Below are 19609 nucleotides of genomic sequence, written 5' to 3' on the forward strand. Positions count from 1 at the left end.
AACTGTTGCATCAATATGCCTTATTAGATCATTTTTCTTTACAACTTGATATGATTAGGCAGCTTGTGCATGCTCTCATGGGCCTCTTGCCTAGGACGCCCTTATCTTCAAGGGATAAATAGGCAGCTCTTGGGAAGGTTTCTGTGTGATTTTCCATTGGAAGCCTTGGGCTCATTTGAAAGATTTCTTATAAATGTGCAGACGATGTCAAGGAAATATGGGATTTACCATGCCACAGTTACTAGGCAATGTTTTCATGTTGTGGAGGACATCTTGTCCTTGGCTTGTCTACTATTGCTTGATTCTCTGCATGTTGCTTCCTTGATCTCATTTTTGGCAAGCTGATTGGACTAATTCAATGTTTTTAGCTGTGGTCTTATCAATAGGCTAAGCTCCATCAAGGGCCTTCACAATAGTTCTTTTTAGACTCATAAATGCATGCATCCCTTGCATGGGAGAATATGGTGAGGTTACAAAATGTAGATGGTCACATGGTTACAAATCCTCGATCTATTATATGTACGTGCCGGGACTACTCTGTGAATCTCTTTGGTTTGTAACAAGCATGTTCTCCCCAAGTTTCTCATGCTTATGCAGTCTTTGGCACCTTCATCAAAGATCATGCTCCATAGGACATGCAAGCTACTCTAGAGGTTGACATCCATGAGGGTGAAATTATGAAATTTTTGTTACATTTGCCTCACAATAAAAGACTTGACTGGGATGGTATTAGTAACGAATTCTTTGAAACCTCTTTTGGCAAAACCATTCATAGCCATGTGTCAACAAGTCTGGGATGCTACCAACATCCCTTTATTGTGGAAAGAAGGACTCATTAAGTTGATTTCTAAAGTTCTCGCCCCTTCACAACTTGCGCATTGGAGACCAATTTCCTTAATCGGCACTATGTATAATATATTTGCAAAGCTTTGGCAAATCACCTTCATAAACACCTACATGGTTTGGTGCATCTTTATTAAGGGTAGGAACATTTTGCATAATATCTTGAATGCCCAAATCTCCATAGACTATGTGTGACACACATAGCAAGAGGTTGTTTTGGTGTTGTTGGATTTGGAAAAGGCTTTTGATTTCCTAGAATGTTCCTTTCTTGTGGATCTCATGCAAGCCATGGGTTTTGGGCCTCATATGTCCAAGATGATCTATACCATTAGTGTGGGTGCTACATCTTGTGCTATGCTAAATAGCAAAGTCATTGAGCGCTTTCCCCTTTCACACTTGATTTCACATGTCTTCCCTTTGAGTCCTCTCTTTTTTGCATTTGCTACTCACCCAATTCTCTATGTTGTCACATCTTGCTAATATAGGGAAAATGGTTGATTTATCTCCATATTAATATTGTCAAATCCTCCCTTATTGCTTTTATGGACTCAAATTTTCCAAATTTAGGGTGGAAAGGTGTGGTTAGTCTAGAAGGAGACATTACAAGGCAACTTGGCTATCCCTTGGGTGTGGATGTACAACTGAGATTCTTGCTGAAATGGATATCATGAAAATTAGAAGCCAAATTTTTTTATTGGAAATCTCAAGCTTGGCCATTTCACTTGCTCCTTGAAGTGGCATAGGTTATTATGCTCCCCATGTTTACAATTTTTTAATCCATTGCTACCTTGGACTAATTTTACATTGAAGGATCTCACCCACCACTTCTATTTTATTTAATGGAAGAAAGATTCTATGCATGTTAGTGAGATCCTAGTATATCATGGATATCCTAGAATCATGTTTGTACACCAAAATCTCGGGGGGTTCACTATATATATATTCTCTATATAACGTGCGTTCATGGCCTATTTATAAATATCCTAATTTGTGAATTTTTTCTTGAATAAAACACAACCCTTTTCTATTCAATCTATAAGTAACCCCTTTATATGACACCCTTCTATATGCAAAAAATGTATAATAATGGTGTTTTAAAAACCCCTTATTTTGAACTCACGTTATATATACATATATTCATAAGTGACCCCCCCAAGACCAAAATCCATGGGGTTGGGACTATTTTGGATATTCAAACCTTATCATCCATTTGGAATATTCATGGAAATGGTGCTTTGCAAGGTCCAATGGCACTTGACAAAGGACAAATTGGTTGTCCAATCTTTTCAAGTAGAAATTGTAGTGGTATCCGATCTACTTTCTTGGGGGGAAACTTGGAGGATAGACTTGAACTTAATTGTATGGATCACTTTGGATTGGTCTCAATGGCTAATGCTACTCTCTTGTCTCAAGGCACACTCATGTCTTTTTGTACCATATTAGGCAAGTCTTTTGAGTTCCTCCTAACTACTATTGCAACCTTTGGGGTAAGGTATCCACACTTTTGCATGACCACCAACCCTTTCATGTCCTAGATTCTAACTGTGCATTGCAAGATTGGGACCTTACATGCTACTTAAGCCTCCAGTATTCTTCAATTAATTAGATTTATCATCTCATGAATAGAGATCATTCATGGTTGACCATCAAAGTCAATGCACTTTAGGGATTACATAAATCTGAAACCTAATGAAAATTAACAATGATGGAGAGATGGCACAACAAAACACCATTCAAATGTAAGGTATTCATTTGGCACATGTTGGTGGGTGTCCTTCCCCTTGCTTTGGCTCTTCACTGCCACAAGGGGTGTTTTCAATGGGAATTGTTTCTTCTATACCACTAAATTTGAGTCTTCCTATCACACATTTATCTCACGCCCTTTTTCTTAGAAGAATTGACTCCTCTTTTTTGACATTTGGCATGCAATGGTGGGGACTAGGATTCATCCTTTTGATTCAATATTTGGCAAGCCTAAACATCATGGTCTAATGCAACCCCATATCAAGATAATGTTTCACTTTCTCAAATTTTGGGTTGCTCACATATTTGGGTCACTTGCAATGCATTCATTTTTTATGTTTCCTCAAGCATCCAAAGTCATGTTGCAAAACTCAAAGGACTTCTTCATTGGTAGCTTGACCTTATTTAGCATGTTGATATCTTGACCAGAGATGATTTAGTGCCTTGGCATTAAGCTCTTTAATGACATTGCCTTGACTTTTGTACTCCTTTGTGTTCTTTCATATGTGACTATTATACTCTTTAGTCATTGATATAATATAATCACTCATTTACATGAGAGAGAGAGAGAGAGAGAGAGAGAGAGAGAGAGAGAGAGAGAGAGAGAGAGAGAGAGAGAGAGAGAGAGAGAGAGAGAGAGAGAGAGAGAGAGAGAGAGAGAGAGAGAGAGAGAGAAGTGTACTTTAATTCAAATTTGACAAGGCCAATTGTGAGAGAAAGAGAGAGGAAGTGTGTCATGTTAATTCAAATATGGATGGCTTGGCAACCATAAAGAGGTTCAGGGATCACCAAAGCCACAAGTAAAATAATATAGTACAAACTATAAAAAATGAGACTACAATGAAGATAGCCATTGGAAGCATATGATTTTGATTAGTTGCTTCTCTCTCTCTCTCTCTCTCTCTCTCTCTCTCTCTCTCTCTCTCTCTCTCTCTCTCTCTCTCTCTCTCTCTCTCTCTCTCTCTCTCAACACACAAACATACAAAGTTATAACCTTACCCAAAAGTGATGAGATCAATTCATATATGCCTAAAAGAATATATTTCACTCGATGTACTGCTTCATGAGTATGATAAACTTTTTGAATAAAAATAATATAACAAGTTGCACATAAGAAACTGTTGGGCTCAAATAGAACTCAAAACATTGTTTGAAAGTGTATATCAATACAATCATCTTGAGGGGCATCATTAAAAGCATACATCATATGTTTCTTGTGACTTTATCTATTTTTGATTCCATGATTAGCAATAATTAACATCATATGAATTGTATCTCAAGATTGTTGCTTATTGGCAATAATCAAAGCATAATATTGAACTAAATTTCATTTTTAGCTTGGTACATGAAGATTATCTCAAGTAGCATGAGCTCCATCATTACCATGACTACATACCTAGGAAGATTGCCACAATTTCATGGGTGGAAGATACTTTTACTTTTCACCATTACCACGATTGCATTGGCATGACCATGTTGAGTCACCACCTTGATCAATATGATTTCCTACTTCAATACCACTTTTCCTTCTCAACCTTGGGATTCATGAATCATGATAGGCTACAACCCTTCCAGACAGTCTGTGAACAATTTGCACTCCATGAGCATGTCTATACTCACATCTATCAACATATATTCTGAAACTTTGATTTGCTCATAAACACACTAGACATGTAAATAAGGATAAGACATCCTAAAACATTGGCAAGCATATAGACATACATAGGCATGCAAGCAAGAATAAGACATTCAAACCCACCAACCATTCATTTTTTACATTTAATCATATCCTATAAAGAGAGAAGATGAAAGAAAAGCTTGATGGATGAGACATAAGAACTATCATATGGTAGCTATCATGTAATGAGAAGCTACATTTTATTCTTCTTGTTTCAAAAACTAGCCACAATTTCTACCTCTTCTTCTTCTTGAAACAAACAATGATTCTCCCCTACATCTCAAGGAGAAGGTAGATCTTCTTCTTCTTCTCATTCTTGTTCTTTATAGTCTAAGAGAGGGTCAATGAAGCACTATTGCATGCGATATGCAAGCAAGCTAGAAGAAAAATATGATTTTATTTCTTTTATATGAATAGTTATGGCATATTTTGATCATAACTTTTGCATAGCTATGGCAACTTGACAAGACTATCATATTTTGATCATAACTTTTGGATACACAATATCATATCCTTGTGTTCTATAGCTAAAAGCGAAGAGAGCTATGAGAACTCAAAATTTGAGCACTCACAAAAGTTATTTTGTGTAGTTTTCTATTCTCTGTTTTACATAGAACAAAATAGCTTTGGTTTATACATCAAACAATAAATTCCATAATGCATGTTTTATGCCTTGAGGATGCTATTTTGGTGCCCTGATGGCATGTTTATGCTTTTGGGATTTTATCTGGAATTTTTAGAGCTTGATTAGCTCAATTTTGTAGATGTTTATTACTATCATAATAGTTTCAACTGCAAGCATGCAACAATGAGCTTCATGCTTTAAATGCCTATTGGACATACATGGTATTTCAAGTATGTTACATGTCTATGATGATATCTAGCATTGATGTATGAGCTTAGATATGGTTATGGTATGCTTTGCCACTTGGATTCGAGCTAATTTTGATATACTTGGTCTTTGGTTTGTTGCTTTGAGCTTTTATCCTTACTCACTTAGTTATTGAAGCTTCATTTGACACTTCTACTCATGCATGTATTTGTGATGTGCTTGGGCTTTTCAGATGCTTTGATGTATATGTCTCAAGCTTTGCTTGATCACTTTGGATTCTAGATTTGGTTCTAGTGGGATATTCTTGTACTTACTTGGCAAAGCTTGGTTCTTTGAGATAGTGGAACTCTTGGCTCATACTATTGGATGCAGTTACCTCATTGGTGGGCTGATTTGATTTTGTATGCTTTTGGATACTAGCACTTACCTCTACTAGTAGTTTGTCAATGATGTATATGCTTATGGGATGTATGCTTATTGAAGATTTGAGCTTGTGAGATTCTTTGGTACCAATGGTCTATACTTAGTCATAGCTAGTTATATTATTTGTATCTTGCTTGCTACTTGGATATCCCTAGTAGTGGGAGCTTGCTTTTTTGGCTATTTTCTCATAGTTGGATTGACATACATTGTTGTATTTAATTTAGTATTACTATAATTATAAATCTCAACATTGTCTTAGAGAGCAGACATTGTACTTTAGTAGTATATTGCTTGTAGTAGTGGATAACTCTATACTTTGGTCTTCCCTCATGTTTTATATTTGCTTAAGTTGAGTTTTGGGGGCTGCTTTGCATCATTTATAGCACCCCATTATTTTGAATTTTACATTGGTATATTCTCATTATGGTTGGTTCTTTGAATGATAGTGCTATTTTTAATATTGAAAAGCTTGATGGCACAAACTTCACCTATTGCAAGATGCAGATATAGGAGGTACTAGTTCAAAAGAAGCAAGTATTTTATTAGAAAGTAGACATTGTGTTTTGGCATTCTATTGCTTATAGTTGGTGGACATCTCCATACTTTGGTCTTCCCTCATGTTTGACCTTTATTTTAGCTGAGTTTTGGGGGCTGATTTGCATCATTTACAATAGACCATTCTCTTGGATTTTACATTGGTTTACTATCATTATGGTTAGTCCTTCGAATGATAGTTCTATTTTTAATATTGAAAATCTTGATAGCACAAAATTTACCCATTGAAGGCCAGGAGTGTAAATCACAAAGTCATTGATCAAGATACTTGGGATGAGTTAAATGAGCTATGTAAATTCACTCTTATTTTTTCATTCTCTAAATAAGTTTATTTCAATGTTGTGGCACCTAAGGATAATGCTTGGTAGTTATGGGAGAAGATATGTAATATTTATGATAAGCAAAATTTCACTTCACAAATGTAATGGCACTTGTGGGTCTTTGGTGATGAGGGCTTGGTTCTTGTAAGGGTGGTTGTCTAGTTGGTGATGGAACCTTGTGTGGATTATTTCTAGTTGAGAGGCTTGGCAATGATTGTGTTTTTGGAGGTTGAGGGTATGTTGAGTGCATGGTGGGGCCTCCGATGTTGGTAGTTTGCAGCATTTGGCATTACCTGAAAAGAGAAGAAGTGCGCTACTAGGTGGAGTGTGTACCATTAGGGGAGTTTTGAGGTCTCAAAAATGCCCTGTAAGAGATCCTAGAGAGAGAAAATAATTTAAGAAATAAAATCATTTTATAAAATTATTAAAAAGTTTATATTTTGGTAAGTTAAAATATTAAAATTCGTTAATAAGTCATTGTCGTGATATTCTCATGGTCACATCAAACCTAGAAATCTAGGTCGCCATAAAGTTGGCAAAGGTTGTTATAATGAAGATCTTACCTCTCCTCATTAAAGTGAAAACTAATATTCAATTTGAATTTTGGTGGATACTTGATTGCCTCCCTCCATCGTTTCTCTCTTCTTTTTTTCTCCTCCTTAGTAGTCTCTTCTTTGTTTTCGTTCTTGCTTCTAATCATATCCTTAGCTATGGATCAATCACCCAATGATCTCTGTAACTCAGCTGTGGATCAATCACCCAATGATCTCTGTAACTCAGCTATGGATCAATCATCCAATGATCTTTGTAGCTCTCATAAAAGACCTCTCTATCATCTTCATATTGAGTTGGATAGTGAGTATGAACCAATAAGAAAGAGAACAAAATCTATCATGGTTATACAGAGTCTATGAAACATATACTGAGGTTTGAAGGAAAGAAGAATATTGATCTTTGGTTAGATGAAAAGCTATATCCCAAAGATCCTAGCAGAAATAGCACTCCTCCTTTCTATAATAGCTCATCATTAATGAGGTTTATTGGTGATGGCTACAATGGATTTTTAGGTTATACACTTAACCTTGTTGCAGAAAAGGATATCCTTGGACTAGAGAATCATCTTTTGATGAAACACAATAGAGTTGTTGCAGAAGCTAGAGGATTGTCAACAAAAAATTCATTCATTGAAAAAGCGTATCAAAGCTTATCAACGAAAGCAAACGTTATTAGGCCTTTGAAATCGACAAAGAGTTCTTAAAAATATTGAGAATCTCAAATAAGGAGGAGGAGGCTATGGTAAAAGAATCCAAGCAGTAAGGTATATTTTTTTTCACTTGGAAAATCTTAAATATGACTTTATTTAAATTACTTGCATTGATTTGTGATGTTAATTTTTCTTAGATCTCTTCTATAACCAAATGCAAGTGAAAGAGATTCTTTAAAAGCAGCTCAATTTTATTATCATCTTCTTCCTTCAGTAGTTTCAAAGGATATTTTGGAGAAGAAGAAATTTAAAAAGGCAAAGAAACAATGCTTGGAGTCATTTGTAAAGGATCATTCTTTGGATTCTGAGTTAGTACAGAAAACACTGGATAGTATTGGTATCAGTCGAGATGCTTATATGCAACTTTTCCAGCTTTTACAATCAAATATGAAGCAAGGACAGGTACGCAATTGCATACTTCCGAAGCCATTTGTGGTTAGGACTGTCAGACAGAGAGTTAATAACAAAGTGATGGGGATTCTAGGTGAGCCTTTTTATATCAAGGCTACCTTCAAGGGTAAGAAAAATGAGGTTACATTCAATGAATTTAACAATATTTTCCTTTACTTGCCCACCCTACAATGCTTAATGATCAAATTTTATGACTTGTCAGTAGCAGAGGCACAAGGAGTGGCTAGATTTGTGATTAAACTTGATGAAAGTGAGATTCTAAAATGTAAAACTTGGAGAGAATCTCTATCACCTTGATGAATAGAGCACTTTTGTCAGGTCATTGCAATCACTCAACATCATTTAGTGTTCAATCTGAATATAGCATCTGGTGGCTAGGAGCATTTGAGGTAGATACTGAGAATTTTGATATATTATATTGGGTTTCTCATCAAACATCAATACCTAATGTTATTCAAAGGCAACAAGCAGGAGAAGAGCTATTTGTTAAAGGATTTGGGAACTACAAGATTGAGTGGCACATAGATGGTGACCTAAAGACACTCAAATGTATATATAATGTATCAAAGGGAGCCAACTCGAGATCTCCTTGCTTATACTGCATGTCGCCAACTATGCCGAGTTAAACTCAAGCAATTGGAATAGAGCTCTCTCTAGGCAAAATAAGGATCCACAGTTTAAACTAGTCTTGGACATTCCTTTAGTGAATGCCCATATTTGTACACTTCATACACTTTGCAGAATAATTGAAAAGCTTGTTCAGCTCTATATAGGATTTACATGGAAGCTGAAGCCATTATCAACTAGAACAGATGCTATTATAACAAAGGTTGAAAAAGTTCTCTCTGCAATTGGTTTGCATAGTGGCAATGTTGTTATTGAACCAGATCTTCAAAAGTCTAAGGATGGTAATTGTGTCCCAAAAAAATCATCTATTGGTGGAGTGAAGGCTAGAAGGTTTCTAGGATTTCATGGGAGACTTGGCAAGATAAACTCGAGAAATGGTGGCTCAACTATTAAATTTAATCAGTGGAAATCCCTACATAATGCAATTAAACACTAGACAAAGTGTTTTCTAATTATGATAAGACTGAATGGAATGATGATGGTCTCAAAGACTTTAAAACCAATTGAACCTTTTCAAAAAGGCGATGGCAGAAGCTTGGGGTGATCAACACTTTACTCACTATATGATAAGAAGTTTGTATATGTCTGTTTCTTCATTGTCGAACTCATATAATGTTTTTTAATAACTTTCTTTATTTGTTGACTATGCAGCATATTTTATACAACCATGCTCCATACTTTATTAAACAATATGGATCTCTATCTATCTGGTCAGCCCAAGGTATGGAAAAATCACATTATCAAGCAAGAACACAATATTTCAGACACACAAGACATGGAGGTGGAAGACACAAAGCCAATAGTTTATTAGAGGTCTTTCAATGGTTCTATCGACAAATCTGGCATAAATTCAAGATTAAAGATACAACCACATCAAGCAATACATTATCTTTAGCAAGGACTATACAAATTGTTACCCAAAGAAGAAAAGATAGATATTTAAATTCTTGCGCAAAGCAAAGATTTACAGAATGGTTACAAACCAAACAAAGAGTTGGGAAAAGATGGGTTTCAAGAAACCCTTGATCTTTGGCATCTTCTAGTCTGATTGTGTTGCAGAAGAGTCCTTAGTTTCAGGCACCTCGACAGGGCCTCCAGAGGAGTCCTTAGTTTCAGGCACCTCAACAGGGCCTTTAGAGGAGTCCTTGGTTTCAGGTAGCTTGATAGGGCCTCTAGAGGAATCTTTTGTTTCATCCCACTCAATAAGAACTCTGTATTTCAAAAACTCTTGTTTCCGATAGCCTAGAAGAAGCTTCAAATTCTTACTATCTCCTACATAAGAGAGCAAATAGGAGCCAAGAACTCCAAAATATCCAACTCTAGATCCATTGTATATGGCTTCTTCCTTCTCCACTAAAATGATCTTGTTCAAACCTCTGCTAAAAACTTGAGATCCAATTACCTTTGAGATAGCTCTCAAAGCCATCATTGGTAGACTTGGAGATCTTGACAATCTACTATGATATATTACAATTGTTTGATTGTTTAAGTTTCTAATATAATGGCCAAGGCTTTAAATTTTCCCAAGCTTCATTGGCCTAGAGCCCTTGGCCCTTCCAAGAAAGTTGTCCAGATCTTCAATCTCAATCTACACAACAAACCACAACAGTATAAGATATAAGATATTTATCTATAATGCATAATAAAGTCTAACATAAACTCAATGGGTAACTTCAAATTATATTTCATACCTTAGGGTGTTTATCTTCTTCGAGAAGACTATCATCATAAAGATTTATTGAACTCTTGGGCTTCTCATCTGATGGAGACTTCAATCTCTCTTCATACCCTATATCATCAATACGAAGTCTCTTCTGGACCTGCAAGAACTCTTCTTCTGTAGGTAGCCCCTCCTTTTCGTATTCAACGATTAGATTAATACATTTATGTAAGGCTATAGAGTTGTCTTGGAAATTCTCTCCCTTAACATCAAGACTTGCTAGTGGTTCTTGTTCATAACCTATAAAATTCATGTCATTTTGGCCCCAACCTGCAAGGATTGCTAAGCAATAATCTTCTCTAAGATCAAAAGGATGTTGAATATAATTTAGCAACACATATCTCTTCTTGTTGATAAGATAAGGGGGAAATGTTGGAACACATGCAAGAGGACCTTCTTCATCAACCTGTGCACTTGGCTCGATCTCCTTTTCTTCCACCATTGTGATATTGTCACTCTTAAACAAACCTACATCAAAACCTTGGACAAGTTGATTCTCAATATCTTCTTGGAACATCTTCTCCTTCTCTTCGACCTCCTTATCCATAATTGCAATATCCTCTAGCTTTCCCTGTTGGGCTATATCTGGAGAAGAATTTTCCATGTATTGAAGATACACAATAAATCCAACGTCCTTGTGGATCAGAAGGCATTGGTGTTGATACCTGTGGAAAGGGCAACATGTTTCTCTCTTCCTGAATTCCTCATCAATGAGATTGAACCTGCCTAGCAAAGTTGATTTGGCTGTACTGGTGGCTCCCATGACATCACTATAATGAACAAATCCATTGACTTCTAAACCTTGCACATGTCTATCATAAAAATATTTGTACTCCTTAATTTTATCTTCAAGATCCTCCAATAACTCTTTCAAATCAAAAGGAACATTGAAAATTTCCCTGATATAGCTAAACTTGGAAGAATTTCCAGTTGTGTGTAAGAAATCAAAGAGCCTATCATCAGAAGTCTCCATCAGCTCCTCCTTATCCATTCCTTCCAAAGATAGCTTTCTCTTTGTCATCTTGACCAACAAAAGATTTATCCCTGCAAACAAAGCAGAATGGCAACAATGTCCAATCAAACACGATAGAACCATGGAAAGAGGCCCCAAAATCGCGTTTCACAAGACAAAAGATCGAAAAAGGAGAAAATTTTTTAAGTGACCGGTGAAACGCGAAAACAGGTGTCCAGAGGCAAAAGCCGGTGAAGAACTCGCGTTTCACTAGACACTACTTGAAAACAAGAGTTATTTCAATATTTCACCAGTGAAACGTGACAGTTAGCAACACATCACTAACCAGAGACATTATTTCGCATTTCATTGGTCAATAGATGCTGAACAAGAAGAAAAACATGAACTATGAATTAATTCTATTAAAACACATAAATTTATGATAAATTTTTTTCTGAAAGTGCCATGCTCCTTTTGAAAGACACAAAGCACATGACATCTGTAAAATTTCAAATGTTATTAAAAATTATTTCTATACTAATTAATGAGATTTTATTCAGATACTTGTAATAACAAAATTTTGTTACCTATCAGAAATTGTTGAATTGCTCTTCAAACAGGAAGCAAGGACCTTGAAGGCAAATTGAAGCAAAATTTCGGGAGAAAGAAAGACAATATCAGAGAATATGATTTCGAAAAGCTTTTATATTGATTGTCAAATGTGTGTTGATAGTTCCAACGAAAAAGTTAACGTAATGACAGCAAAATAAAGGCGACCGCAAATTTCGACGAAATTTAAAATATTTTCGCACGCATGAAATACCTCAGAATATGTGCGCATGTCTCTCACTTAACACACCGTATCAAATATCTCAGAAGATGTGTGCACTCTCTTTTTTCAGGAATAACAGTCTCAGGAGTCAGAATATGTCGCACATGTACCATGAATTTTTAGAAAAGTCCCCCAATAAAGGGAAACAACGGCCAAATTTGTTTCATATTTTTATGGTCATGGAGCACATTTTCGTGGTCATGCAGCAGGGTCTTTGAGCTGTGGTTGTGAAGAACGTATTCACATTTCACTAGATTTATTCATAAAATTGGTTTTAAACTGACTTTTTCCAACAAAGCGCCAAACAAGGTATGGTTTTCTGCACTTTTCCCTAATGTTTTATAACATTATGAGCCTATGAGCACTATAAAAGGACTTTTTCCCTAGTGTGAGCCTATGAGCACTATAAAGAATTATTTTTCCCTAATGTTTTATAACATTGCTTCTTGGCTTTAATGGTGTAGAGATTGTAGGTAACTGTTATGGCATTCCTTAGGTTAATGTTTTATTTTTCTTAGTTTTGTTGATTGTTTTGCTATTTATGTGTTGTCTGGTGAAACACGAAAATAACATGCTGCAAGGAGGTCTCTCTTCTGAAACTCGCATTTCACTGGACACACTGGACAAGAAGTAACATGTCTTTTTTTGGCAAATGGCTAGGACTAAAGCAACAGCAAGGAAGGAGAAGATTGATCCTAGGGGTTTAACATCAAAGATTCATCAATCTTCAAAGCCTCAAAAGCTCTCTATAAAGTCAAAGCCAAAGAGAAAGTTTTCTCAAAATGTTAGGTGCCTAAGGGAGATTAGGAAAGCAATAAAGGCTCTTAACAATGCAATTCCAAAGCTATCTTTTCAAAGGCTTGTCAGGGAGATTTGTGACAAATATAGTTTGGATAGTTTCAGATGGACAAGAACATCCCTTAATTGTATACAAGAAGCCACAGAGGATTTTTTAGTTGAGTTTTTTCAAGATGCCTATATTTGTGTTGCTCATGCTCATAGGCTCACACTCATGGACAAGGACATGGTAGTTCTTAAGAGGCTAATATATAGATTTTCAAAGGTCCTTGAGCCAATTTCCCTCACTGATGAGAAGACATTTAATATCCTTAATGTGCCCCCAGCTAGGAGAAAGAAAGATGATTCTGGTCCCAAGGTTGAGGATGTCACCCATGAGAGGGATACAAGGCAACATGAAAAAGAGGAGAAAGCTAAAGAGGAACAGGTAGATAAATGGAGAGAGTATAGGAGGCAAAGGACTGAAGAAAGGGAAGCAGAGCAACTAGAGCCCTTTGAAAATGAGTTGGCCACCCTTCTTGAAGCAGCTAATCCAAAAGGATTCAATGTGTTTTGTTTCTTACCTGGTGACTTAGGCAAAAGAACTGAGATTATCTCCTTTAATGTTGCACGTGTTCAGATTCTTAAGGATAAAAGAAGAGAAATAAATGACAGTATTATTCTTGCTAGCCTAAGGTATATCCACCCATAATTACTTCTACTTTTTGATATTTTTTTAACAATAAGATTTTTCTTATTTATACTCACTATTTCTATGCCTTTTCTAGGTGTGTAATGTATGAGTTTCCTTTGAATACGCAACAAAAATTTGAGGTTCTTGATCCATCTATCTCATTCTTTATGAGGAACAAGCTTGATACAAGTTTTGTTGAGCAGTGGTTCAATCTAATTGACTTCAATACTTTGGAGCTCCTTATAATTCCATATAGTGAAAAGTAAGTGATTCAATATTCTATTAGAGTTTTTGAGATTTTATCCTACTAATTTGTTGAGATATGATTGCTTTTAGTTCTCATTAGAGCTTGATTGCAATAGACTGTGTGGATAAGCAATGTTTTTTAATCAACTCTATGAAAGGAAGCCATGGAAATGCTAAATTGTAAGTTATATTATCCAAGGGCTCCTTGATATTTCATTTCTTTTTTTTTGTAAATACTCTAAATTTCAATATATTTTATATATAGAGGTGCAAAAAGATTAATTGAAGAGCTAGAGAAAAGGTCCCCTATGCCGTCTGATTTGCTTGCAACAATGCAATATAGACAAGTTGCAGTAAGTTATTGATTAAAATAATTGAAACATAAGTTTATTCTATGAACTACCATTCGTAAATTTCATAGTTTTACTTTATGTTGGTGTTGCAGTGTCCTCATCAGGATGATAGCCATTCTTGTGGCTGGAGGGTGATTGCAAATGCTAGAAGAATGGTTAACTTTATTTATCTTAATGATGATAAACATGTAAAGGTAGTATGAAATATGCTAAACTTTAAGATATATATTCATTGCAAATAGTCCATTGATGATAAAAATATAGTCTATTGTAAGAACAATAATGAACTAAAACTCTTTTTCCTATAAATGTGTGACAATTTTCGAAGGATTGATATGCATCTGAGCATGTTTAGTACGTCAGAGCAAAGCTCTTGAAGTATATAATGGTCAATTGTATACAACCAACAATAGAGATTGGTGGGGATTTACACAATGAAGGAGATGTGGTGCCTATAACCACGGAAGGTGAAGCCATAGCTTCAACACCTTTACCCACACCTTCTATACCCAAGGCATCAAAGAAAGGCAAAAGGACTCCTAGAAAGGATAGTACTCAAAAAGAGAAATAGCTTTGTCATATCGCCTTGTAAGCCTTCATATATAGAAATTTGCCCTTCAGCCCTTGTATATCTCATAGAGATGGCAGATAGACATCTGCTACAAAATTTGTACATATATTTTATATTGACAGTAAAGATATCTTTTCTTGAATGTCCTTGCAGTATATATTCTTTTCTCTCCTTTTTGATATCTGTAAAAAATAAATTATAAATGTTTGTTACTTAGGAAGTGAGATCTTGATATACATCTAAGTAGATATAATATGATGTGAAAACTTACTCGTTTCTTGTCAAGTTGGAATACAAAGGAGCATGGTAGTTCAATGTCTTCATTTTGTAAATCCATCCTCACTTGATGTAGCGTACATGATTTTCTGATATTTAAGATTGCAATAATATCCTCGTTGAACCAAATATCAAGATCCACTATACGATCTTTGTTGAAATCATTAAGATTCTGGTCTAAAGCAACTAGACTACTACCAACAAAATGCCATCGACTATAGTAAAAGCTAAGGATCAAATTTTAAGTAGCAATCATATATTTACAAGCTATAGAGTCTTGATCTATCTTATACATAATTTTTCCTTCTGTCTTTGTATCCCATCCTTCATCAACAATTTGTATGACATGATCATATGTTAGTCTCTTCACTGAAAGCATGGTTTTTTTAATTCTTATCTCCATATTAGAGAAGAAATCAATAAATATATTAATAAGCATAAATAAAGTAACTTTGCTTAGCCTACTTGAGATATTAGATTTTAATGCTTTCTAGATCTCAGAAAATATCTTACATCTATAGCCCTTACTAGTAGCTGGACTTGGCAAAGACCACTCAAAGCTTGAAAAATCCGGCAAAGGAAGGAGGTTTATTGATCCCCATTAGCAACGCCGCATAGGAATAACATAAGAATGGTCATAAAAGAATATTCTATTCTCTGCAAGCTCTGTCTTCTTTCTGCCTCTATACATTTCTTCTCCAATTGAACCATGTATAACATCAATAACATCAACAATAGACTCCACTAGTTGCCATTCCTCAAGATTAGAGGGATAGACATCTACAAGACAAACAAATATTATAATGGAAAAACCTAAACCATGTTTAAGAAAGGAAAAACTTTAAGAATCAAATTCTTACAATTTGGTCTATGCATTGGAAGCTTTGAAGATCGAGGTTCCAAACACAGCTCTCTATGCATGAACACATGTTGCACTAGTACCTCTTTGATGCTATTCTTATTTTCTCCAAGCTTAAAATCTCGGATTTTGCCCTTCCAAGCAGAGATAAATGAGCTCTCATGTCTTTGCCCTTTTCCACGTTTTACTTGTTGCATGGTGATCCACCTTTGCTAATGATAGTAGGAATCCATCTTCCATCAGTTTGGAATGAGTTAAACACTGATATGGATGTGATTTGGGAGCTTGGACGCCTTGTTGAAGGTCGAATTTCTGTATCCATGGTAGAAGAGAGAGAGAGAGAGAGAGAGAGAGAGAGAGAGAGAGAGAGAGAGAGAGAGAGAGAGAGAGAGAGAGAGAGAGAGAGAGAGAGAGAGAGAGAGAGAGAGAGAGAGAGAGAGAGAGAGGACTAGGCTACCATAACGGAGGGAAAAACAATAGAGGAATAAAAGAAAGAAGGAAAAAAACTGAGTGCCATGCTTTTCACTAATTTGAATTTAGATTACATCAGTCATTATCATTAATCTGGATATATCATTAAATAAAAGTAGTCGAGACTATATGCCATTAATGCAAAAGATATCATAATCACGAATATAAGAGACTAATTTTTAAAATAGAATTTCTGTTACGGAGGTTGGCTCCTATTGGTCTAGAGCACTCTCTCTCCACATCCTAAAAGGCATTTTTGAGACCTCAAAACTCCCCTAATGATGACAACACATGACATTGGACCAAAGTGTAGGGAGTTCGGTCCTAATTTTGGTCTAAGGAGATTTCTCTCTCAGAGTTATAAAGGATGATAGCCTGGCAGTGGCCAGAGATTAGAGGTGGAGTGTTACAAATGTGAAGTAAAGGGTCATATCTCACCAAACTGCCCAAACCCTAGAAGATCTATGGACTACAAGCCCTTATGCGGTTGATGTAAGGGAGAAGGCCACACTGCAAAAGACTGTCCAAGTCTAGCTCCTGTGAAAGCTACTCCTGACAACCAATAGAAGACTCAATAATCTACTTCCAATTTAGTGGAATTGGAAGTGGCTGTAATAACGCATCCAAAGAAAGGAGAACCTGTAGTTCCAAAAGAGAACGTTCCCTCTACCAAGATTGCAACGTTCAACCTTCCTAGAAAGAAACATAATAGTGCAGTACAGAACAATGTAGTAAAGAGCACTATAGAGCCATAGAGAGCTACAAAGACAATTGCAAAGACAAGAATAGAGGTCCAGGAGATAGAGGATGCTAAAGTACCTCCTTAGGGAGAAGAAGCGCAGATGTTGCCCCTCCTAAAAGAAAAAGGGAAGATAAAAGTGGGTGTTGCCCCATTCCCCAGCTGATTGGAAAAGCTTGTGGATCCTATCAAAGAATATGATTTGGTCAAAGACCTAGCCACTTTTAAACCAAAATTAACATTTCAATAGTTGTTGATGTTGTCTCCTAGCTATCAAAAGAAATTCAAAAGCATACTGACAAGAAGAAAAGGCCCAAGACTTGCTCTCTCCGTGGCAACCAAGTCCAATAGAGCCTCAAAGCGCGTGAAGGAAGTGGATGTAGCTAATGCCTTCCTGGATCTTAGAATCCCAAAGATTGGCGTGTGGATTGAAGGATGTTTTATTGCAAATGCATTGATTAATGAAGGCTCATTAGTAAATATAATGACGAATGACAATGAAGGATCTAGGCTTACAAGGAATGCAGCCTATGCAGTGGCTTATCATATTGGCAAACCAAAGCAGAATCGAGCCTTTGGGTATTCTCCCGTACGTGAAGACAATCCTCGTAGGAAGAGCTTACTGGGTGGCTGACATATTTGGTGGTCAAACCAAATTCCTACAAGACCTCATACCCTTTGTTGTTGAGAAGACCTTAGCTTTTTGAAGCAAGAGCAAGGACGGATTGATTCAAAGGAACCCTAACCCTAGGTAGAGGACCCCACAAGGTAGTGCTGAAGTTGTATGGATCACAAAAAGGCAATGGATCTACATCCATCAAATTCATAACAACAAACTTCTCCAATGAAGTAATAGATGGAACATCAGGAGATGAAGAGGCCATCATCTTCCCCAAGAAAACAGAGGCACATTCCCTAACAGTGGGCACTGTAAGCCAACTATTGAAGGAAGAAAAGCCTTTGTCAATGGGTGAATACCTCCTGCCTGAACCCAAATTGACTTCTAAAATTACCTTTGACAACGAGATAGTAGCATGGATGTATTGTTCCCCCTGCTACATGGCAATAGTAGAGACAGAGATAGAGACAAAAGACAAAGTCAAGGACATAATAGAGAGTTTGTTCTTCTCTTACAAAGCCTCCACAGAGGCAGAAATAGAATCTGAAGAGGATAAAAGTGATAATGCAAAAGAAGATTACGAAAGCGAGTTAAAAGAGTTTATCCTAGTCATAGAAGTCAGAGATGAGGAAGAAGTTCCAGAAGTTCATGAAGCCTCAAAAGCAAAAGATCCATTCTGTTCGACAGAATGACTATGGTACCCTTTGGATTGATTAATGAGTCATGTCATAAGCAAAGCCTCTATAAGAAATGAATTAAGAAGAATATGCCTTTCTTCAGCAGTGGCCCTTGTCACCCAAAGTTATCCTTCATTTGCTTGGTACCTAGCATATATGCATAGGCATTCACATAATGATCCGAAGGCCATTCCAAAGTTATGCATGAATGTCAATGTGAACATTGATTCATGACAACTGGATGTATTGTATTTTCATGCCCTTTGTCTGCCTAGCAGATACCTTGTCTTGCTAGAGAGGATGTGTTGCCTTCATTTTTTCCAGAATCCTCCAAAACCTTTTGTAGATGAATCCTTATCCATGGATCGTTGTCGTTATCATCAAGCCTTGAAGAGGGATCATCTTCACTGATACCTCTAGATGTATCTTTCATGATTCATAATGATATATCTCTCTTTTGGAGGTGCCATTCAGATGGGTGTTTTGTGTTTATGTTGTGTTAATTCATATGTGATGGGTTTGTGGTGGCTGAATATTCATTTTGTTCGAGAGGTATATTTTTGGAGATTTGCAGTGATGATGATGGTGGATGGATAGCTCAAGATGCAAAGATGTAGAACCTCTTATATCCTTTACGAATTTATCATGATTTGCTGTTGTTTATAAGATGTGTTAATGGATAAAGGGTTTTCCTTTCGTTGTATTCATTACTAGATGTAGGTTATAAGTTGGGGTTGAGGTTGGATGGTTTCTTAAAGATGATAAGAAAGATCAAGTTGAGCTCTTTGATGAACTTGTATTTTCTTTTTCCTGGGTTGCGACGATGCTCCCTTATTTAAGTGTGGGGATATGTTGAATGCTTAAATGACTTGATTTTTTGGATGATTTTTGCTGTTTTTGAGGCATGAATGGTTGATTTTTTATGGATTTTGAATGATGTTTAGTTGTTTTGGAAGTGTTTGAGAGTGTTTTGGATGAGGTTGATTATGTTTTGGAAGCTAATGATGTTTTTTAGTACAGATATGAGACTCTGTGATATTCTGATGTGTTCTGGTTGGTTTTGATAGCTTCTGTTTTGTTCTATTTTTCTTTTGTATGACGCATGGAGTAATGATTGATGAAGTTTG

Source organism: Lygodium microphyllum, chromosome 3 (genome assembly GCF_053477565.2).
Source record: "Lygodium microphyllum isolate KBCC chromosome 3, Lygodium_microphyllum_v1.1.10, whole genome shotgun sequence".
Lineage (NCBI taxonomy): Eukaryota > Viridiplantae > Streptophyta > Polypodiopsida > Schizaeales > Lygodiaceae > Lygodium > Lygodium microphyllum.